Source organism: Haliotis cracherodii, unplaced genomic scaffold (assembly GCF_022045235.1).
Source record: "Haliotis cracherodii isolate W230 unplaced genomic scaffold, xgHalCrac1.p SCAF_16, whole genome shotgun sequence".
NCBI lineage: Eukaryota > Metazoa > Mollusca > Gastropoda > Lepetellida > Haliotidae > Haliotis > Haliotis cracherodii.
Genome location: NW_027266271.1, coordinates 1,637,566 through 1,662,704, shown reverse-complemented (window position 1 = coordinate 1,662,704; position 25,139 = coordinate 1,637,566). Strand labels below are relative to the sequence as shown.

Sequence of the window (25,139 nt, the reverse complement as noted above, 5' to 3'; positions counted from 1 at the left end):
AGAAGAATAGGTTTAGGCTGTGATCACAATATAAAAATCTTCAGATTTTCCATAGATGTCCTCCTCATAGTCACCCATTCATATTCAGTTGTGCAAATAATAGTACCTTGCTGAATAAGATGTGTGCATGCACAAGGTAGAAAATCTCACTGTTTGATAATTCCTGCAAATAGAAAACCTCTATTACATTAGTGTCAGAATATACCAGTGGGACTTGTGGATTCTGACATGAGTTAACCTTTGGATAGTTCACAGTTGATCATGGGTATCTAATAAATCTGTGGATATACACGAAAATTAGTAAAAAAAGGTCACAGAATCACCTTGGAAAGGACTAAAGCAGGTATGCGATAAGCTTATCATTCCAATAAAATTGCCAAAGGTTGTCCGATGCTTCAGAGCTGAGGCAGATGGCAGGTCTGTCCTTCCACATGTTGGCCTGGAATGAGTCCTTTCCAGATGGAATCCCCCAAAACACTTCAAGGATCTTTTGAAGCTTGTCATTTAAGAAGTGTTACCAGGAAAACCTTCCTTGATTGTTCCCACATTGTTCTCTCTGGACTTGTGTGAGAAGGTGTATTTATCACAGGTACGAAGAACGTAAAGCTAATACATCTCTAATGTGGTCTTCTAGCATCCTAACGATGCTGTTCAACAGACTGTAAATGAAACCATGAACTTTAATCCGTCTGCATAGTGAAAGGCAAATCACCTGAAATGCCCACATAAGATTCTTAAGGAGATGGTACTCCAGCACTAAACCAGTTGATACACAATATGTACCAATATCCAAGGTGTGTCTATTGACAACATCAAGATCCTTGATCCTAGGCATAGGCAATGACATCCTAGTGTGGGGAGACGTCACTAACTTAAAGTAATCTTTATCCACAGATGGAGGCCACGGCAGGGACAATAATGCATGTCTGGTAGATGCGCCATCTCAACTAAGGGAGAGGTAACTTATAAACTTCTTTAGATTATCATTGGCTTGATTTAGCAGTTGAGACTCATAACTTGGCCACGGAACGTTTATAAGTCCCAATAGATGGCCCATGACATCCAGCCTACTCTGACATTTGAGGTGCAATATCCTCAATCACTTTAGGGTTCAGGTCTGGCATGAGGCAGAAAATCTCCTCTAGTAATTCAACATAATCTGCTGTTAGTAAAGACGATAAATTACGGCAATCTTCATCCCTAGGTCTGAATCAAACCCCGACATCTCTGTCCTGACCCCAGGCAATGTCCAGTATGATAACTAAGACCCCGTTGAGTACCGTATTTTCTTGAGTATAGTGTACACTTGTTTTCCAAAAAACATAGCTTAGAAGATGGGGGTGCGCATTATACATTATATAGTTTTGATGTTTTTTTCCCCATGGAAAGATATTACCGTGAGCATGTAACACTGGAAATACCATGTCAACAAATCCATACTGAAGTATGCAAATTAATCATTTTATTAAACAGTCTGGCTATAAAAAGTGTTCTTTGTATATCTGGACTTATGTCTGTAACTTATTTCATTAATTTTATTCAAAATTCCTTTTAATATTGTTTTAATTAATTTCGGCGAAATCGTGTGTGAAGCGATCGGAAGATCGCACAACTCACCGTTATTAACAGCAACCAAGGTCAGATTACTGCTATTGACGCCTTGAAACAAACTTTAGTTGACAGAGAATGGATACATGTATCATACATGCAATACTTTGACTCGTTAAAAGTTATATTTGTTATAGTTTGACAATTCTGTGTCAACACGTAGTTCTCGCGATGGCGCGGTCACATGTGCGGGAGCCTTGACAGTGACTGGTTCCATGTGAAAAATAATAACCGGCAATAGCGATCAGTTGCTTCTCTTAGGGGTATTATTATTTAAAATATGTATAGTGAAAGCTGCAACTAAATTAACAAGATTTTATTCCTGATAATAAAAAAAAAAGTTCCAGATACATTTTTTGCCGATCCTTGCATTAAAATCCTGTAAAGCTATATCATTGGGTGTGTCTTGTCTGAATCACCAGTAGATTCCAAGAAAACGTGTGTACAGCTGATTGCTGTTTCCGGCTTAGTTTACGAGAAAATACACAAGGTAATCTTAACCCATGGATATAAAACAATGCCTAGCAGAACAAAAAATACAATTTAAACGGTAAATAAACATGTCTGGTGAGTATTTATCTCAAATTTCAAATTTGTACTGACCAAGTTTTCACCTTTGAACGGGTAGATCTACGGTATATTTTTTTTCTGCGATCGACATTCGATTTTTTTTTTAAAAATACTGAATCCGCTAGAGGGGGGTGCGCATTATACATGGGTGCGCACTATACTCAAAGAAACACGGTAATTTAATCCCAGTGGTCCCCATGATGTTCTATGATCAGAAGGAATCCAGCTTTCAGCAAAAACAGACACTCGAGTAGAATGATGACCCACCTCACATGAGCCACAGTGACCGAACCAGAGCCGGGCGACTCTCTTCATTGATTGAAGCAGGCTGAGGGTCTGATGTTAGACTACCTTCTCTGCTGGTGAAGTGTCCAAAACTGGACACTTCAAAGCCTTCCCTGCAGAGCGCATGCCAGTCCTCTATCTGTAACTGTATATCTCTCTCAATTGCTCATTTTTAACTTGTAGTTCATGAGATGGCCTTGCTATGATCGTAAAGAAGGACTAGAAGTTGCTTTGGTCCTCTGGTCCTGATGAGTATGTAAGGTAGAGGTTCAGGGATACAACTACCCCTGAGTCGTGCAGACTCTCGATGACCAAAAACTTGGATATCTAACCGGGGACCAATGATCAAATGTCTACAGCACAGAGAGTTCAAACAGCCACTTGCCAACTAGCCTGCCACAAGCAGAGATTTGATCGGGCTATAGGTATTGTGACAACTTTGCTGTGCCTGACTGGAGCTCTTGGAGGTGAAGACTTCATTGTTACTGTGGACTATATCATTTGACCAAAAATGAACTGTCCCCACATAGCCTCTTGGCCGGGGGATGCTTGTATTTGTAAAGAGACACCATCTCGGTCCTACAAAAGGCAGCCTCCTAACTACCTATGTGATCTAGATAACTTGAACTATTCAGCAATACAGCAGGCACTACTAGCAACTACAGTCTGACAAACTACCAATAACGTGATGGACAAAAGTCAGAAAAACATTTCAGATGTTGTTGCAAGCACACACAGGAAGAGAAGAGAGGTTTGGGCAGCAACATATTATTACTTGCACAAATGACTACAGATAAATGACAGTGAAGAGTTCTTCTTTTGAAATCTGCAGATTTTTACATAACATCATGGAAATCCTACTTTTAACCAATCAGTGAATGATAATTCAAAGATCCAAGCCCTTGTTTAGACATTCAATAAATGAAGTAGATATTTTTTGTTTCAAAATGTGATGCTACTGGCGGTGTTTCTACAAAAAAGTTAACCACCATGAAGGTAATTCATTGAAAATTCCTTTAATATTTGAGTCTAATTATTTGTACAGTTCACAGCTCATACTTTCATGCCTTTGAAAAGAAATCGAACAATAGTTACCATTGTTAATAATTCTAAGAATACTACCTCTATTACATCTTTGCCATGAATCGTGTATTTTGGCTTCAGTCACACTTACTAAAACTTTCAGATTTTCAACAGACGTCCTCTTCACTGTCAATCACACAATTAGTTGTTCCCCATTATAGCACAATAGCAACCCAAGCTATGACCTGCCTAATGATGGGAATCTCACTTCTTTTCCCACATCTAACCACTTGAGGTAGATGAATTGGGGAGGTGGGTGGGAGTACTTCTGATGTAATAGAAGTAGAGGATTCGCAAGAATTATTAACAATGATAACCATTGTTTGATCATTCTTGCGAATCCTCTACTTCTATTACATCTTTGTCAGAATATACCAGTGGGATCTGCCTCCAGTAACTTCCTGTGTAATGACAGTAATCCTCTTCTGGAAACCATTATTCACGGATTCTAATCCTGACTCGAGATAAATGAAAATTCCCCCTGAGGACTTGAAAATCAGAAATGTATCAATAATCAGTCAAATATGTGATACCTTCACCAGAATTACCGTTATATTTGCTGATCTTGTTAGTAATAACGATGTCATTTCTGGTTCATTTCTTGATAAATTTGAATTTGTGACACTATTACCGGTGCTGACGTCACTTCCCTTTTATTGGATAATGACGTCTCTTATGGTCTATTTCTACCAAAGACATCATTTCCTGATTAGATGGGCCTTGTACTGCTATTTCCAGTGTTGACGTCACTTCCGGTTATGATCTCACTTCCGGTGATTACATCACATTTGGTTCTATATCTTTCGGTTCTGACGTCATTTTCAGTCACTAGAAGCAGTTGATACTCAAGGGTGTACTTACCTCTGATGGTGCTGGTGTGGGATCCTTGCACCCCCCCATCCCCCCACCCCCACCCACCCCTGCAACAAAAGGTCCAAGGGAATATATGTCCTACGTCTGGTTGCACGTCAAGCAAGTAAAACTGGTGAAGGTGTTTTGACAGCTAGACACTACTTGTTCTACTGATACTGACGTCCATGAAGTGAGACTCGTGGCTAGGGCTCTAATCTCATGAGCTGAGCAGGATCCATGACGTGGGGTGGAATTTGCCCAAATGGTAGCCTAAAGCCAGCCAGTTATCATAGCCTTGATGCTGTCCTGGTTGGAATGAGGCTTGCAGGATATAAAAGTCTCCTTCCATGGTGTCTATGTGAATCTGTAGCTGAGAGATAGAACTTAAGAGCTCTGCTGGGACAGAAAAGTCTGTCTGGGTGATCCACTGTTGGTCCCAAGGCAGGAATGGTATTGTGTCTATGGACCAACATCCCCTTTGTGGGAGATAGATTTTTGGCTACAAAGTCAAGGAGCGATCTTGTGTGATTGAGGTCCAATCTTGATCATGGGTGAGACTAAAATAGTCCAAAGCATGGAGTTCTGAAACTCTTGCTGCTGTCGCCATGGCTAGGAGGAAGGATGCTTTCCTGGATTTTTGGAGTAAGGTAGCCTTAGCCATGGGTTCGTAAGGCTCCATTAAAAGTGCTGACAACCCAACGGATAGATTGCACTTGGGACATATACGAGGTGTGCGGAGATCTACTTGTAGAAAGTATCACATTGGTCTGTTTAGAATGGGATGGTTTCCAATTGATAGTCTGTCATGTTGAATTTACAGAGTGAAGAGGAGATCTGTAACCTTCTATCATAGGGATGGATATTGTATTGGTTATAATCCCTTGACAGCTTCTCCACTGGATGAACTTATCCCATCTGTTGTCAAATATGAGTGAGGATGAAGGTCTCCATGATCTTGCCACAGCTTCCGAGTACCCGGATATCTGCATTTTGTGTGAGAACTTCCAGGCGTTTAGATGTAGGCTGGGCAGGATGTCGTGCAAAATCGATCTGGTGAGCCCTTGGGGTGGGAACTGGGCTGACATAAACCGGAGTTGATGGTTCATGCAGGTGGCAAATAGATCTAGGTGCAGTGTGTACCATAACATGGTTATCCAGGCAAAGATCTGGGAATGTAAGATCCATTCTGTTGCCACTATTCTCCCTCGGCGGGAAAAGCTGTCGGCAAGGATGTTCAGTTTCACGGGAATATGTCTGATGGAGACAGCTCGTCCACTTGAGCCGATTCTCCGCTTGTGTCAGGACATGACAAAACGTGGAAAACTGTGTTGTCAGTGAACCAATGCAAAATCCCTGGTAGACGCGCCCGTTCTGTACCGAGGAGCGGTGGTGGGAAGAATTCAACAATGTATCGCGTAGGACAGGTTGAACATATAAACAATTCCTTGGTCTGAAAGATCGAACCGTACGAATCGTTTCAACCCCTTGAGCTACGCATAATGGTGCGTGGTGTCTCGATCACTGCAATTGCAGGCATTGGATTTCCACAGTGGTTGTGAATCGGCTACATGATGTACAGCAAAAGGCATCTGGTCGAGTGATTGTAGTGTTGTGCACAAGCGATCATGTAAGTCAGTCTGTACAAGTATACTGCAGGGATCCGACTAGGTCAGTAAAAGATGTTTACAGTCAGGCTTGACACGTAATTCTTCCTGCACAGTAAACTGTAATCCTGTATGCTGAGTAGACTAGGTTCAAGCTCATCACACGGCCATTCCTCTGAACCCTGTGGTTGACAGACCAGTGGTGTGTCAGAGTTCTGAGCAGGAACTGTGATGCTGCCAGTGTAGGGGCAAGTTGACAAGTGACGACTGGCCTAGTGTTGAGAACGATGACCCAATTGAGGGTCTTTAGGTCGATTCTCATTCTCATGTCAGTCATATTCTTCTTTGGAACTAGGAATACCGCAGAATAAAACCTTTGGACTTACTGGTCTCACCTAGTCTCCGAATGGCCTGCTTCTTCAGTAGACGGCTAGATCTGCTGCCGACTAGATGAAATCTGCGTCCGACAGCAATCTCATTAAAATCAGATCTTAGTTCTCACTACCGCTAAACAAAGATCTGAGGACATTTCACATCAGTCCGACCTTGCGCAAACTTTGACCGAACAATGGAATGACCAATCAGAAGGCAGCTTTCTCGTGCTTTTTCAAATTGGCGAAACCGCTTCGAAACATAATTATTTTGACAAATTCTTGATTAAAAATTGTCACTTTCATGATCTGGCAAGCCATGCTCTGATGGGTCGGATGAAAGGTCGTTCTGACGTGACCTGAACTGGATTGGAATCAGATCTTTGTTTAGCGGTAGCGAGATCTAAGATCGTTTTTAATGAGATTGCGTCCGACGGATTGCAGTTTGTATCCGTGAGCCATGACGTCTAGGACCCAGCGGTTGGGCGTAATCTGCTTCCAATTTTCGGCATGACAGAAGATGCCATCCCACTGGCCCGGGAGTCAGCATTATGTTGAAAGGCGGTAGGCGTAAATCATAGTTCATAGACATAACAGGTAAAAAAGGTCTATAATGTCGGAATGGGTAGCAAGGAAGTCAGAATCTGCATTCACCCCCGCCCCCAGATCTGCCCCGGCGATAGGATCTTCATTTCTTGTAGTGGGAATGACGAAAAGATTCCTGAAAAGACTGACGCTTGTTGTACCCCAGACTCTGTTGGAACGAAGCCTTCTTCTTCGGAGGCTGTTTATATGATGTTATCAACCTCTTGATTTGTCGTGAATCCGTGCCAGTATTTGTTGACACTAAACCCATAATAGCTGTAAAGATGTCCAGACTTGGGTCGAGAGTAAGTCTTCCTACATTCTGACTATGGTGCCTAGCAGGCTGTGGATGAGTCCAACTTGATCTGTCCTTATAGTCATAGGAGTCTCTTTGGGTATGCCTGTAATGGTGGAATGATGTGTCTGATTCAGACGACCAACCAGTTGATATAAGTTGATATTCGTAATATTCCGTACACTCCATGTGTTCCCCGCGAGATTCATCATCCGCTGGTGTCCAGGATTCCGGTATGATTAAGGTCCATGCAGCTTGTGCAGCTGGCCGGTCGGCTAGGCTGGTCGGCAGGTTTACCGCGGGGTCCGTGCGGTAACTGCACATTGTCCTAAGGGTCGGCAGGGCGTCTGGCTGAATGGTCGTCTGTGTTGCCGTGGAATCCGTGCGGCAACCGTACGCTGTCTCAGCTTGGAAGTATGGCCTTGCGGTACCCAAGCTAAAATTTAGCTGCCCGTGTTTCACGGTTGGGAAAAGCTTGCGACATTATACCTGACTGCTCTGAGGGCTGGACGGATGGTTGATCGGTTGGCTGGACAGCTGGCTGCCCGGCCGTCTGGATGGTTGGCTGGTCGGTACAGTCGTCTGAGGAAGGCCCTACAGCCGTGTGTGTTGCAAAGACAGATGGCTGTTCCCCATGCGGTCCCTTGACCGGGTAACTCTTCTCAGCCAGAGCTGTCTGTCTATTCTTATCATCTCCATATCTTCATTCAAGGCCTGGCTGGACAGTCAGCTGGGGTAGGCCCTGATAACATGTCAGTCCTAACTACGTTGTGTGTACTGGAAGTGACCTCTGAACTTGACTACGTGTGTGCATGCATGAGCGGAAACTCAGGGGTTTGATGGGGAAAACAGGAGGAAGTAGTGTGGTTACGAATGGCGGGGATTTGACGTGAACTGTCAGTGGTGTGAACTGTATCAAGTTCAGTGAGAGAAGTACTAGCAGTGGAAAGGGCCATAAAGGTAATTAACAGGCCCTACTGCTGTGTGTGTTGCAAAGACAGATGGCTGTTCCCCATGCGGTCTCTTGACCGGGGAACTCTCCTTATCAAGAGCTGTCAGTCTATTCTTATCATCTCCATATCTTTGTTAAAGGCCTAGCTGTACGGTCAGCTGGGGTAGGCCCTACGGCCGTGTGTGGTGCAAAGACAGATAGCTGTCCCCCATGCGGTCTCTTTGCCAGAGCTGTCTGTCTATTCTTTATCATCTTCATATCTTGGTTTACGTCTGTTAGAGTGTACTGTAAACTTTAGAAAGATTTTATTGAAGCTGTAGTATTTTACATTTCAGGTTATTATGGAAGAGTTGCTTCCCTAAGGCTGTATGTTTGAGAAATGGCGAACTTTTGATATTGTCGTTTTATGAAGTACTAGATAAAGATTTTTATCTAAAGAAGAATTGTTGTATTTGAGGTGAGGAGAAATGGGGTTTAACGTCATGTCCAAGATTATTGCACTTATATAGCGACATGCATGGCTGCTTGTACTAGTCCGGACTGATGCTGATTTTATATTGCTAGCTCACTGAGATACCATGCCGCAGTTTAACATGAATACCACACTCAGACCCAGTACACTGACTCCAAGCCGACCAGTCCTTGTTTAAGCCCCTTAATGTCGAGCGCCAGATCAGGTAACAACAAGTACCATCTTTTAACATCTTTTGGTATGACGCGGCCGGGGATCGAACCCCGAACATTCCGCTCTCCAGGTGGATGCTCTACCACTAGAACACGGAGGCAGTCTGTTGTATTAGAAGAAGGAATAGAAACGATGTCTATAACAGGTTATGGGCCCAGTGAACGTCTCAGGTTTGATGGAGATGAGTCAAGGTATGAACTTTGGGGGGTATAGTTTCTTGGCCACATGCGAATTCAGAAACTTACCGATGTCTTTGAAGAAATGACCAACCACCAGATGAAAACAAAAATGCAAATGCATTTGCATAACTTGTTCTATGTCTTCTTCATTGAAAACAACCAGTGATAGTTTACTAATTCCAGTGATCATAAAATGACTTAGATAATTTCACGACTTTTACCGCTGTTGTTACTCAGAGAGATAGTGAAATGACTTTTCAAACTTTCAAACCAGCCCTAAGAAGTTTTGAGGAAACTGAGAAAACACAACAACACACATCTACTTGTAATGACTGTGTTATGAAGATTAAATGTATTTTGTGTGAAAAACCCGGTCAAAAGTCTTGGTAATGCACAAACGAAAATATGACAAAAATTCCAGTCATGATACCAGATATTGCAGAAAGAGGGACATTGTCAAATTAGTGAATCAAGATACAAGAGACCAAGGTAATGAAAGTGCTGCTGCTGCTGATGAACATTCCTTTATATTTAAGATAAGTGTAGATAGATCCCCAAAACAAGGGTGAAATTGCCAGTCTGCTTGTAGATTGTGGGGCAACAGCCCACATTATTACAGACAAGGATAGATTCATTAATTTTAATGAATCATTCAAAGCTGAGAACCACTTCATTGAACTGGCTGATGGGACAAAAACAAATGGAATAGTACATGGGAAGGGAAATGCTAGCATGTTGTTTTGTGATATAATTAAGAATTGACCTTCACTTCGTGTGAGTTCATTGGAGTATGAACCTTCATAGAGTGAGGGCCAAACTGTATGAACGTCGGAGCTTGTGACGACGTTCATGCAATGTTTGGCCCTCACTCTATGAAGGTTCATACTCCAATGAACTCACACAAAGGGAAAGTCAATTTTTATAATTTTTTATCACAATTTCTTACCTCAAAGGATGCAGGCCAAGATCTAAACACAATTGTGTCAAATTGTGTCGTTCATACACTTATGAACGTCAATTTCGCAGTCATGTGACCGACCTCTCGTCCAATGGAAAAGCTGTATATCGTGTAAACGTCAAATTAAAAAATTATATGGAAACAAACACAAAATGTTGGTAGAGAATGCTTTATATGTACCATCATATAAACAGAATATCTTTTCTGTGCAAGCAGCAACAGACAAAGGTGTGTCAGTGACCTTTTCACCAACCAATGTCAATCTCAAAGCTCCTGATGGAACCATATTTTACATAAAAAGGCAGGGAAAACTATACTACCTCAATAATGACATATCCTCCAGAAATGGCTCACACACAGTACAAGATTGGCATAGAATTATGGGACATTGTAATAAACCAAGCATCATGAAGATCACAGGTCATAAAGATTTTACGTGTGAAACATGTTTGAAGGGGAAGATGCCACAATGGAGAAATCGTAATGCTGACAAGAAAGCCATGAATACTTCAGAACTGGTCAATGTGATCTTGCAGGGCTGATAGAACCTGCAGCTAGAGAAGGGTTCAAATATGCTATGTGCTTTGTAGATGATTACTCAAGTTTGAGTATGATTTATGTGTTGAAACAGAAAAGTGATGCAGTGAGAGGTCTGGAACAGTTTCTGGCAGATTCAGCATATATAGGAAATGTTGGAACTCTCAGAATAGATAACGTAACTAAATGCACAATTCCAGGATGTTCAGTCGAAAAATAGAATTAAACATCAGAGGTCATCTCCTTATTCATCCCATCAAAATGGGACTATTGGGCGGATGTGGAAAACATTATTTGACATGGCAAGATGCCTTATCATAGAAACAGGACTCCACAAGTACCTATGGACATATGCAGTCATGACCACTTCTTACTTAAGGAACAGGTGTTACAATCAGCGTATAAACAAACCACCATTTGAAGCAGTAACAAGACAAAAACCTTACCTCTTCAATATGCATTTCTTTGGAACTATATGCTTTGCATATATGGAGAAGAAAAAGAAGTTGGATCTCAGTTGTGAACAAGGAGTGTTTGTTGGATATGATAAAGGCAGTCCCGCATACCTTGTGTATTTTCCTGACACAGGAGAAGTCAAACGTGTCGGATTTGTGAAATTCACTGAGAAATTTGAAAGGAGAATGAAACCTTCAGAACCAGTGTCTGAAGATGAGCCAAATACTGAAGAAAACAAAATGGAAGCAGAAACTGAAGAGAAAAAAGAGAAAAGGATGGGAAAATTGAAACAGAAAATGATGAAGAAAGAAGATATACAAAGGGACAAATCAACAAACCAAAACATCTAGAAGATTATGTGATCTCTGACAGTGATTATTGTTATAGGCTTGCAGAGGTTCCTGTAACTGATCAAGAGGCAGTCAGTTCACCAGATTCTAGAAAATGGCAAACACCTATGGAGGAAGAAATAAGTGCTTTAAAAGAAAATGAAACATTTGAACTTACCACTGTGCCAGATGATAGATCAGTTGTTGGAGGGAGACAAGTCCAATCAAACCCAAACGGAGAGAAGTACAAGGCAAGAATTGTAGCAAAAGGTTACAATATTGATTACAAAGAAACATTTGCACCAATTCGTGCATTAATGCAGCTTGCTGTCCAGAATAATGACAATTCATCAAATGCATGTTAAAACAGCATACCTGAATGCGCGGATTGATTGTGAAATCTACATGGAACATCCTGATGGATTTGTAGAAAAAGATAAAAATGGAGAAACCCTTGTTTACAGATGGAAGAAATTACTCTACGGTTTGAAACAAAGTGGAAGAAACTGGAATTCAATGTTGCATAATTACTTGACAGAAGATTTCAAGTTGATTCAGTCACTTGCAGACCCATGTGTATATTCGAAAACAGTGAATGGTTTTCAAGTGATAGTCATTGGGTGGGTTGATATAATTGTGGCTTGTGAAAGTATTGAGATCCTTGAGAGGATAAAATCCTCAATGTGTCAAAGGTTCAAAATGAAAGATTTAGGAATTTTATCTTGGTTTCTTGGAATTGAGTTCAAACGTTCCTGTGATTGTATTGAAATGAAGTAAACCTGTTACATATAAAAATTCCTCAAAAATAGAATATGATGAATAGCAAACCAAAATCAGTGCCCTGCTGTGATCTTGGTGCTGTCAGAGCCAAGTGTGATGAAATTGTGCTTGAAGATGCAAAATTGTTCAGGGAGATAGTGGGGAACTTGATACATGTTATGAGAGCCGCCCCGCCTGATTTGTGTTATGTTGTTACCAAATTATCTCAACATATGGCCTAACCAACCATATTTTATTTGTTTTGGGCTAACCAAGCTCTCAGGTATTCGAAGGGTTCAGTGAATAAAGGAACAAATCCATTGGTGCGCAGTGGAATTTGTGATGCAGATAAGGGAACGTCTGAGGACAGATGAAGTATAACAGGATATGCATTTCAAGTTGTGTGATGGAAGAACAAGAAGTAAGTGACTGTCGCTCTTTCTACATGTGAAGGGGAATACATTGCATTAGCAGCGGCTGTACAGGAGGGATAGTTTTTGAGGCAGCTAATGAAAGACATTAGTGGTGAAACTAATGACTTTCTCTTTCAGTTAAAAGTTGACAATCAGGGAGCAATTCCTATGGTCCAAAACCCAGTCACTCAACAGGTCTAAGCACTTTGATATCAATATCATTTTGTAAGGTCAGAGGTTCAGCGTGGTGTGGTTGAATTTGAGTATGTCCCTACAGACTTAAATATACCTAATACATTTTATAAAAGCTTGAAAGTTTATAAGTTAAGACACTATACTGCAAACTTTAGTTAAAAGAAAGATTTTCAGGAAGCTTTACTATTTTATGTTACAGGTTATTATGGAAGAGTTGCTTCCCTTTAGTTGTATGTTTGAGAAATGGCTGAGTTTTAATGTAGTCGTTTTGTGAAGTACTAGATAAAGATTTTTATCTAAAGGAGAATTGTTGTATTTGAAAAAGGAATAGAAAGGCAGAGAACCGTGTCTCAATCATCTTCTGCTGTTGCTTCAATAATTGTTGTATGAGACTCATGGAGAGCGCAGGAGATGATTTTTCTGCTGGAGTAGTTGTAGGAGGCTTTGGGTAGAGTCAGAGGCCTGATCATTGTCAATAACTGCCGTAATGGCTTCAACTTTCTTCTTGGCCGCTTCACGCCTATTAGCCTTAGTTTCAGCCTCAGCTAACTTTTTAGAAGGCTTTCTTAGATGTTTTGGCACACTGCTCGCATCTAGCCTCCTCTGTACATATGTCCTCTCTGCAATTCCAGCAGGTACGAATGAGATGTAATAGAGATAGAGGATACGCAAGAATTGTACTGATAACCACATTGTTCCAAACATCGTTTTCGTTAGCTATATATTTATAATTTTTTAAATTATCCCATCTCGCACTATGCATTTCTTCTTTCTTCTTTCAATCCTTGTGGGAAGACATCCTGAAACAAAGTTTCCCGCCTCTAAAACAATTTAGCCAGGACACGTACCCCTTACATCACCATAATCACCACCCTAGACAAATGGGTCATGCACTCAAATCCTGTGCACCGTGACGTAAGTGGTTTGATCAAATGACACCCTATGCCACATCATTCTATTCGACTCTACCTCGAGACGTGTTGTCAAGTAGAGAATACAATTTTTATGTTTTTTCTATTGCTTCTGATCAATTTCTATAGCCTGTTTCTGTATGGATTCTCTTCACACTGTCTGCAGTACACTCTGCCAGCGGAAAGTGCACAGTTTCGCGTACTTGCACGGTAGATCCATCCAGTTGCTCCCTGTCTAAAAGTATCGTTGTACAAGATGTTTTTGTTTTGTTTTAAAGTGCCTTGTTTTTTCTTGGAATGGATTTCCGCACTATCAAATTACCTTTTATAATGCAAACCTATTCATTATTGATAATTCCATTTTTTTCTGAAACATCACTGACATGGCATGCCAACTTTAGGAAGTATTATTTAGCAATATCATTATCGTTTAGAAACCAGTCCCTTTCTTAACTTACTTAAGTGCAATGATCTCTATTGCGTTTACAGCTAATCCTAAAACAAATTACAAAAACAAGTCACCTACACCCCCTGCATGCTGGTATCATCCATCCTAAACAGGTCCAGAGCCAAAACGGACATTATTGTCTCGGTCAAAACGGACCGGTGAAATTATTGATAATCCAGATCATATTATAGTCGTACACAGTAGTGCACATATCATTCCTCATATTGGAAGGCACTTATATAACAACAGGAGAAAATGCCTTAATGGTAATGGATTCGGGTCATTAAGAATTCAGTTTCAATGGTTTTTAGTACTCTGTATAGCCAAAGTGCAATTTTGTGAAAGGACTTCTATGAATGTAGAGCAGGATCCGCTGCTACAATGCCGTTAGGGAGCCTGCATCGTTGCTTGCAACTATATCTAATCACTTATCTTGCACAGTGGATATGTCAAAGTGTTTACATATCTAGGTTTACTTAAACAAAGGGAATACACTCATGTCATGGCGTGAAGTGCTGATGTAAAAACAAAATACTTTGTTCAAAGGTTTAACTGATAATACGTTGATTGATTGCTCATTGTTATCTTACTCAATGGATTCTTTTAGGAACCGTGGACGTTATCAGTTGTCACATGGGCTTTCTCAGCCGACCTTTGATACTTGACACCTACCGGTATGTGAAACACCTGAAACAATCTAAGTGATCAGTTGAGAAACGAATACGGGTTATAATATCCCGAAACAATATATATATTTCATAATATTTCATTGTTACAGAGACACGCGACATTGAATAAGTTTCTTTGTACAGCCGCAGATGTGTGGGATATTGTTCCTTTGTGTGAATATTCATGGATACATTCCTCGAAAAAGGAAGCTGCCTAACATTATACACATAAATTTGGTAGGTTGTAATTATGATATCTGCATTTTGTTTTCCTTCATTTGCTGTAGCATTGGACAGATTCATTCTTGTTCCTCTACGTCTTGGTTGGAAAATTCTTCGAAGCGCGATAGACGTTGTTTTCACAAGTCTTTTCCTTTGTAAGCGTGTATATATTACAGCCAATTTGTAAAATGTGATTCTCTCAGGCAGTTTATAAAATGGGTAAATATTTCAGTCATTTTGACTGAAAAATCTGTCCATTTCTTTAACAGATTGACTAAAATTGATTAAACGATGAAAAGGGCCTACAAACATCACAATAGATTATTATGTAGGATTAGAAGCCAAACAATATAGAAATGTACTTTTCATCATAATATTTTCAGTCTCTTGGTGATGATATTAAACATAAAAATGTTTGGAATTTGTTGTCATAATAATACAGATGGGCATAGACTGAACAACAAAAGTTCCTGTGACATTGGATAAGATTTAATGCAAAGTTTCAGTTTGCAACAGATAAAAGACTCCTGTAAGTGTTCAAATGGTTTAAATTGCCATACTGACTTCAGAAAATGCGTGATTTCATAAAAAACATCAACATGCCAAAATGTCAATTTACAAATCAATAGCGTGTGTGTCCACCTCTGGTTGTGATGCAAGCAACACATCTTTGTCTCATGGAATGGACCAGACGTCGCACAAAGTCCTGTGGGAAATCTGTCCATATCTGCTGGAGCGTGTTTCGAAGTTCCTGAAGTGTTTTCATCGTACATCGTAGCCCTTCAGTGAATTCAGGGAAATGGAACAGATTATATCAATTAAACTTGGTCAATACAAATTTGAAATTTGAGATGAAACATCACTAAACATAATGATTAGCCGATTAAATTGTATTTCCTGTTCTGGGGCAAATTAAATTCACAACGTAGACTTCGGGATCCATTAGAAATCAAAGCAATTCGCCAGTCTGTAACTATAACTAATAACCCGAGTACCATTGATCAGAATCAAACACTTCTGGTTTGCTTTCCTCATCTAGATGCTCACGATGTGTTAGTTCCAGGAACTGCACGACTATCATTTACAATTAGTTTGACTTCTACTGATGTTAACAGGGAGCTTGTTCAGAACATAGGCCAGGCAATTGCAAAGAAAATCACAACTAAAATTAGCGAGCATACATGGATCTATGGAGTGAGTGAGTGAGTGAGTGAGTTTGGTTTAACGCCACTTTTAACATTATTCCAGTTATATCACGGCGTGTCAGCTTAATGTGGGAGGAAAGCCCGAAGTGATGCAGGTCTAAGACGTTTACCACTTCGGTGAAACCCACGAGCACGGGTATGGTGCTGACAAACCTAGAATTGGGGCGAACCGGGTTTCGAACCCACAATCATAGGTTTCTGGCGTGCCCAAGGGACGCAACTATGCACAGCGAATCGCAGCGCCTAAGACGACTGGGCCACCCATGCACTGAAATCAAAATCGGGGCACCATGTTATAAATCCCGAAGACGCTCAAATAGCAGTTCATGGAAGATATATATCTACTCATCAGTTCTAAGAAATGTACGTCTAATTGATTAAAATCTAGTTATAATCAGCCTGATAAGTCTATGTAAGTACATACATGTATATTCTAGTGTCTTCCTCTAAAACACGAAACCAGCTCTTCCCTAAGTTTATTTCAGAAGCTTCGTATAAAGTTGTGTTATTTCAATGTGGTAACTGTGCATGTATGTCTTTGACTTGCAAATACCTGACATGCATTTGCATGTGTTTGTGGTGGATACGCTCTAACCTGATTCATGAGTATGATTCATTAACACATGCTTATGATATAGTCGGAATGGAATGGAAAAGAAGTAAATTATGGAAATGGTTTTGTTTATTTTGTTTCCAATAAAAAGCGTATTCTTTTACAATGTTAATAATTGTCCACACATCAAGAACAAGTCACTGTGTAATACAAATACCTAACGTGACACGTCAAGATATAACTGGAATACTGTTAAATGGGCAATTCCCAGAGAGTTGTTGCCTTTGTTATTGTTTTTCCCCGTGAGTACCGGGATGATATAGCAGATATCTAGACTAGTTCGCGACCTGTGCTGCGCCATTTGTAAGCGCAGTTGTCACTTTTATTGACAGTATAAGGGCGTATTGTCACATTTATCAACAAAATGAAATACAGTTTTGGAAATAATAAGGAAATGTAGGTATCTTTGTGGGTAGCATCATTAATGGTGACGGAGTTTTGATAAGTCACTTGCTTGGTAATTGTGTGATTTTCGTTTACACTATTTTGACTTGCAACACAAAGAAAATATTTCACGTGCCCATTGCTTATTTTATGGTGTTTATATTTTTACAGTCAAAATGTGCAAAAGTTTCACTTAAGAAATTTATTAAATGCCTAAATATTCAGTTATTTCACAAATTGACTGAAAAATATGCCCATCTGTATTATTATGATGACGAATTCCAAACATTTTTATGTTTAATATCATCACCAAGTGACTGAAAATGTAAGGATATTAAAAGTACATTTCTATATTGTTTGGATTCTAATCCCAGCATAATTAATCTATTGTGATGTTTTTAAGCCCTTTTGACCGTCTAAGTCATATTTAGTCAATCTGTTAAATAAATGAACAGATTTTTCAGTCAATCGCCTGAACTTTTTAGACATTCTATAGATAGCCTGAGTGAATCATATTTGAACACATTGACTGTAACATATACACGCAGACAAAGGAAAAGACTTGTGAAAATGTCTATCGCGCATCGAAGAACTTCCCAACCAAGACGTAGAGGAACAAGAATGATTCTGTTCAATGCTACTGCAAATGAATGAAAACAAAATGCAAATATCATAATTACAACCTACCAAAGTTATATGTATATTTTTAGTCAGCTGCCTTGTTCGAGGAATGCAACCGTAAATATTCACATAAAGGAACAATATTCCACACATCTGCAGCTGTACAAAGAAACTTATTGGATGTCACGTGTCTCTGTAACAATCAAATATTTCAAAATATATTTATCGTTTCGGGATATTATAACCCGTGTTTGGTTTCTCAACTGAACACTTAGTTTGTTTCAGTTGTTTCACATAGGTGTCAAGTCTCAGAGGTCAGCTGAGAAAGCCTACGTGACAATTGTTTTCATAATGTCCACGGTTCTTGAAAATCCATTGAGTTAGATAACAATGAGCAATCAATCAACGTGATATCGGCTTTGAACAAAGTATGTTGTTTTCACATCGGCACTCCACGCCCAGATATTTGGGTATTCTGTCTGCTTTAGTAAACATACACATGTAAACGCTTACTTTTGACAAATCCACTGTGCAAAATAATTTCTGCTGACCCTTTGATGGCGAGGAATGATGGTGGTCACTCCTATTACTGGGCTGAAACGTGCATATTATATAACACATTTCACCTCACTTCAAACCAGGATTTAAACCTGGATTTGAATTGAATAAATACCCCTGACACACGAAATGCCTAATGGGAACCTTTATCAGGTAATCTGAATGGTGCCTCCAGTAATTATACCTGTAATAAATTAACTGAGCATCAATTGAATGACGACAAATACACAAGTGTAGGGTTATACCAGAAAACATGGATGACAACAAGGGAGTAGTTTACCCACGCAATCCGAAATCCGAAAATGCTTTCACTGCAGGGATACTTTTCTTATTATTAACTATAACCACCAGGGGTATTTCCAAATAACGACATCCGATGAGCTTTTGTCATGCTTTTTGTCTGTTTATTTAGGCTGAAGAAATTTATTAACATGCGCCCTTTGTCCAAATCTTCATAGATCCAATCAGTGTTGAAAAATGCGTAAAACAAATATTGCCTCCAAGTTTATTTAGCTGTCCTTGCAGACGGTAGCCCAGTCTCTCGTCATGCTTTTAGCAGAGATTTTCTTTTGAATATGGAAAGGATTGTGTCGCTTTTATTATGAAACTGTAGCATATTAAATATTTCACTAACATTGTTGGCGGGTGTTAGTGCAGTCAGTATAGACGCTTGAAATATAGCTTATAACAATCCGGTAACACACTCGCGAATCAGAATCTCTCCTACTTTCTTAAACATATGTTCGAGCTCAAGGTAATGAATTGAATTGTTTATAAATATCAAAACGATGCATGGAACCCACGTCGCCAATATCTTCTCTATCCAGGGAATATTTACAAGAAACAGTGTCAAAAGAAAATTAAATCACTCTATTTCGAAAAGCGTTTTTGTAAAACGATAGCCAATGAAGCGTGTTGATTGGTAAAACAATAGAGGATTATAGGGGCCGTCTCACTGGCAAGTGAGCGAAGCTCACGATGGTGAGCAGAGGTTTCAGCTCCACAGGATCCCAAACAACCATTCAGGTCGAAGGCTGGCATTCTAATAAAAGTAAGCGGTGTCCGATCAGACACACATTAATAGACAGAACAAAAAGCTACAGAAACCCAATATATGGTGTGGTACATAAAAAATGAGCCTTCTTAATATTCACTTACTTCATTAGTGAAGGCGCACACGTATAACTAAACACAACGACATGAGAAACATATTTTCATGACCTGTAGCCAAGAGGTCCTTGTCAATTGTAGCCCTTCGTCCTTTATTGAATATTAATAAACAACCAGTACCGATACATAACATGTTCTCTGGTCTCGAATCCAACGTAACAAATTCATTAAATACTGCGTAGCAATCCTATTTCAGTGAAGGAATGTTAAGAACAAGATGACAAAATGACTGCATAGTGTAATGTGTTTGAAGTCATTGTTCTATATTCTAAGCAAACATGATACCACAGGATATCTGAGATGTTGCTGACGAAGAAATATGATCTTGTGTCAATTCAATTCAATTTTTTATTTCAATTCAATTCTTTATTTTTCAGTATAAAGGCCATAGGTCCACGTACAAATATTCACTGAAAAATACAGTATAGATCTTGTGTCGCAAATAGATGGTAATCCTTGATCCTCGCACAAACCTATCGACATCGTTCATATCTGTTGCGCTTCCGTCCTAATGACCATGAGTATTACATATGTTCTTAAATGTAAAAACGTCTTAAATGCCTCTGGTTAACACTACTATTCAATTGCCTGCACAGCTGAATCTACCCTACTCCTAATGAGTACAATTTGCTGGAAGGTGGATTTCACCCTCCACGTTTATGATGTTATATAACGCATGACTCTTCCTGTTATTTCGTGCACCTGCTTAGCATTGTGAGAAGACAATGTAATTAACTATCCGAGTTGTCTGGCTATGAGTTACATAATAAACTGTGGGGTGCTTTTTTTATTGGAGTAGATATTCTGAGTATATTCATTGTGAATAATGCTGCAGTCTGGTTCGCTCTCAAATGTCTAGAGAATAAAGAATTCATCAAATCACAACTATATCTGCAAAACCCGCCACCAAAAACCCTAATCCTTTCAGATTCATTAAGTGGGCTCCAGGCTATAAACAAACTAAAACACAAAAAGCGCCCAAAACTAATACAACAGATAATTAAAAGCGTCAACAATCTATGTAAACTAGGTAAAGACATAGAAATAGTACGGATCCCTGCCCACGTTTGAGTGTTTGGCAACGAACACGCAGACAAAGCAGCCAAATCAGCACTAAAATTAGAAGAAGTAAGCATCAACCTACCAATGTAAAAAAAAATAATTAAAAGTAATACAAAAGTGGCAAAATAACTATCAGAAATAAACAGGCCACACAAAGTTAAACTCCCACCTACACCAAATTAAAAAAACACCAATCCTGGAAATGTCCCCACTGCAACTTATAGAAACCCCATAGAAAATCCTGAACACGTAATACTATATAGCACACAGTACCAGCAACATAGAACAAAACTCCAATCCACACTAAACTGCAACAATCAAATGACACTAGCAACGGTACTAAACACCCTAAATGACTTACAAACCTTTAAAGCACTAGTCATATATCTAATCAAAACAGGCCTACTCGGCCGCATCTAACAAAGTACAACAAAAAAGCTGCCAATAAACCTTAAAATTCTAAACCTACAAAAACATACTTAGAACTACAACTGCTAAAACTACATTTAGTCCCCCCTCCACCTTTTGCATGGCATATTTCAAAATTCCAAATATGTTATCCAAATTAAGTAAACAACCCTAAAAGCCACCCCTAGGTTGCCCCACCTTCTCGGACATACCCTTTTCGACCAAACACTAAATGGCCTGGCGGGCCCGTGTGCGAAATACGCATGTGTCGGAAAGCGCACGTTAAAGTCCCAATTTAAGTAAGTAAGTAAGCAGACCCCGCGTATCTGAGACACTCGACATGTGTATAGGTGCATCAACTTTAGCACAAACCAAGTGTAGCAGTAGTTTGTCTGATTAACGAGCAGAAACTCATCTTACAACTTACCACTATGTGGAACAGATAACCAACACAGTATTTGACCTATCATTTTAAAACCGTATGTATCATATCTTTGAAAATCATTTACAAGTTCAACACATAAGGAAGACATCTTTAATTTAGGGAACACAATGTTTCGGAGTGTATTCTTACTCTTTCACCTGATGAAGGAGTAAATATTACTTCGAAACATTGTGTTCCTCATAATAAAGTTACCATCCATAAATTCTCTTCCTTACATGTATGTATCATCTGGTTTCTACTTCGTTTTGAGGAAAGTTATTCCGTTTTCATAAGCACATCAAAACCGAAATGTATTTTCATATATTTAATCCTGAATGCTAAATGCTAAACAGGCCGCTGATGGCCGCTGTTAACACTCAGCATTTCAGGCATTTACGGACAAACGCAAGTCCTTATTGTGTATGAATCAGATGAGCTGAGGAACAAAATCAGGGTAAATCTAGAAAAAAAAGTGTATTCAGGGACCACTAGGAATTGCGTTCTCATACACTACTCCCAATTCCGAAGTCTATTGATAACTTATACAAATGAGTTACACACATCAGGGAATATATACATTTGTCAATGAATTTCTTATTGATTAATATAGAATAGGTCATGCATCCTTGCGGAAAAAATACAGTTTAAGAAAATATCCATGTAAAGCTTTATATTGTTAATATACACCTACACCTCTTTAAATATAACACGAGCAACAGGCTTATATAGCTCCAGGTTAGATTGAACATACATTCGTCATACATGGGGAAGTAACGCATGACAGCATTTCTGAAGTGTACAAGCAGTGTACCAATATGGCGCCACTTTCTCGGCACTATTACCGACTTTTGCGGCACTATCGCGGCACTATCGCGGCACTATCACGGCACTTTTGCGCCACTTACGCGAAATTTCGCGACATTAGCGCGCAACTTTTGCAGCATTTTCGAGCCACTTTCGCGGTATTATCGCGCCACTTTCGAGTAACTTTCACGGAACTGTCGCGAACCTATAGCGAAATAGTTTCGCAATACAGGGGAAATGACTTTTGAAATGTAGTGTATGAGCTATGGCTCGACATGCGAACCACAGATGATGACCAACTACACGGGCAGAGAATAGAGAATGCTAGTGAGGGTGTTACTATACAGATAACGAAGAAGGCCAAAATGGCTGGTAAATTAAACTTATATTTGTACATGATTATGGACGCGCAACTTAATATAAAAAATGGAAGATTCGTGCAAGTGATCTATTCATAATCTTATACCTAAAGAACTGCCCTGCGCTATCATCTGTGGACAAACGGGTTGCAGAAAAACAGTTGTTTATTCTTGATATTTTACCAAGCCGTTACTACAATTTTTTCGACAATATTATTATTCTGTGCCCGGCCATAAACGTTAATAAAGCATACCTATCAAGAGATTGGGTTATGAAAGATCCCGCGGAGCACAAAGTTGATCCGGGTGATCGTTTAAAAGATTGTTTATGAGTATGTCACGAAAAATACAAAGGAGAATCAACCCTTTTCTTAATAGACGACTGCAGTGGGAGTAAAGAACTTACCAAAGAGAAAGATATGCTTTCATATTTAGCATTCTCCAGACGACATATGGAGCATAGAGTTTGGGTACTTACTCAAAAATACAACGCTGTCCTGAAAGAAGAGCTGTCCAAATGGGTTGCCTTGTTTCATTGCAAAGACTGAGATTCATTTGAGGAATATCTAAGAGAAAATGATGGTATTTCTACCAAACTCGAGCAAGATAAAGTCAGAAAATGTTAGCGGAAACGAAGCACTGAAACTCGTTTTAAAACCGATCAACCAGCTGCTTAGGCAATTGCTTAGCAAACTTTAGCAACTGCTCAGCAAATTTAGCAACTGCTTCGCAAACTTTAGCAACTTTAGCAAATTTTAGCCATTTTTTGCTTGTCAATAGTTTAGTAACTGATCCCATAAACTCGCGACCAGGATCTACTTGAAACAACTGAGGCCATTTTAATGGTTCGTGTTTATATATGCGGCCTAGTGCATTAGCTACCTTTGTTGAATCTTTGGAGATTAATGGTTCAGCCTCCTTGTACCAACAAGCTACATCTACTATGGTAAAAGCATAATTATATGTTTTGCGTCTTACCTTATCAATCTGATGAACCTCATTCGTTGTAAAAATATCAAACTTTTTCCTCGGTCTACAACGCGGGGCTGGTTAGTAAATTTGCTACATTGCTTGTTTCTTTAACCAATCTTTGGCAACATCTTTAGATATCTTAGCCGCTGCAGCTACTTTTTGCATTGCCCCTATACCTTTCCAATATCCTCATGGGCAATAGTAAATTTTATCTATCATTAATTAATATTGATGATTCTTTTATACAATCCATGACGATTATTGGATCGCATCGCATGATTTGCATAAAAAACTACCTCTGTAGTAGCATTATTGGGGTATGAATCTGGTCTAGGTGGCAGTGCGGTAAATACCCCTTTTCATTACAATTTAGCTGAGTCGCATGACGATCGTTGGATAGTCATCAAATAGTTCACATAAACTGAACATCAAAATGAACCTGACAGAAGCTAAGATTTGGGCAAAAGCATGCTCCATACGTGGTGTTCTCACCTTTGAAGCAGAACCCCCATTGTCAATACTACTGGTGTATGCCAGATTTGATGAAGCTATTCATATGGTTCAACAACTGGGAAAGGGACCATTACTAGCAAAATTTGACATTAAGTCGGCCCTTAGAATTATACAAGTCCACCTTTCTGATTTCGAGCTACAAAGCATAAGATTTGAAGGCGAATTTTTTTTTTTTTGATAAATGCTTACCTTTTGGCTGCTCCATATCTTGCGCAATTTTGAAACATTTAATACCTACTTGCAATGGTGCATGCAATCCCACCTACCAATGTACAAGATCATGCATTACCTGGATGACTTCCTAATGGGGGGCACAGCTGGCACCAGCCACTGCTTAGACAACCTCACAGACTGAAACTGGAACAGTTTGGAGTATCTATTACCCACGACAGGACGGTGGGCCCCACAACACAACTGACATTCTAAGGGCTTGAGATTGACACCAATGCAATGCAGATCAGACTCCCGGAGTCCAAGACCAAGAAGGTGACAGCGGAAATTCAAGACATCCTGTCAACAGGTAACATAAATGTCACAAAAAGGGAAGGCAAGCGACAACCAAGCCGTCGTTGCAATAATCAACAACCAGTCTACCAAGGCCCCCAGAGTGATGAGCCTACTCCGCCACCTAATCCTGCAGTGCCTCCGGTATAATATTCTGTTAAAGGCAAAGTATGTCCAAACCATTACTAACACCATTGCCGATGCTCTCTCTAGGTTTCAGCTCAAATGCTTCCGGACGTCAGTACCAAACACGGACTAGACCCCAAAACCTATCCCCGTTCAACATATGGCAGATCTGAGGCAAGAAGCTCGTAGACTCCTACATCAATTTCTGTCTATGAACACATGGTCCACTGAACACATGGTCCACTTACCAAAGTCAAAGCCTTACACTAGTCAATGCCTTACACTAGTTCCCGGTCCGCACATCAGTTACAGGAGGTGTGGACAGTCCTGCTGGATCAGGATGTAAACTTTATTGCTCATCTGTCAGTCACTCACCACTACACTAACAGTCAAGACTAATATTGCAGTGCTGTCTTCACAGCACAAATTCTGCGGGCTCACCGATTGTACA

General features: G+C 39.8%; 1 protein-coding gene across 2 annotated transcripts in view; it reads right to left on the bottom strand.

Moving 5' to 3' along the window:
- The window catches only part of LOC139463729 (islet cell autoantigen 1-like), a 341,431-nt gene that overhangs the window by 77,124 nt on the left and 239,168 nt on the right, over positions 1-25,139 (bottom strand). The window lies entirely within an intron of this gene.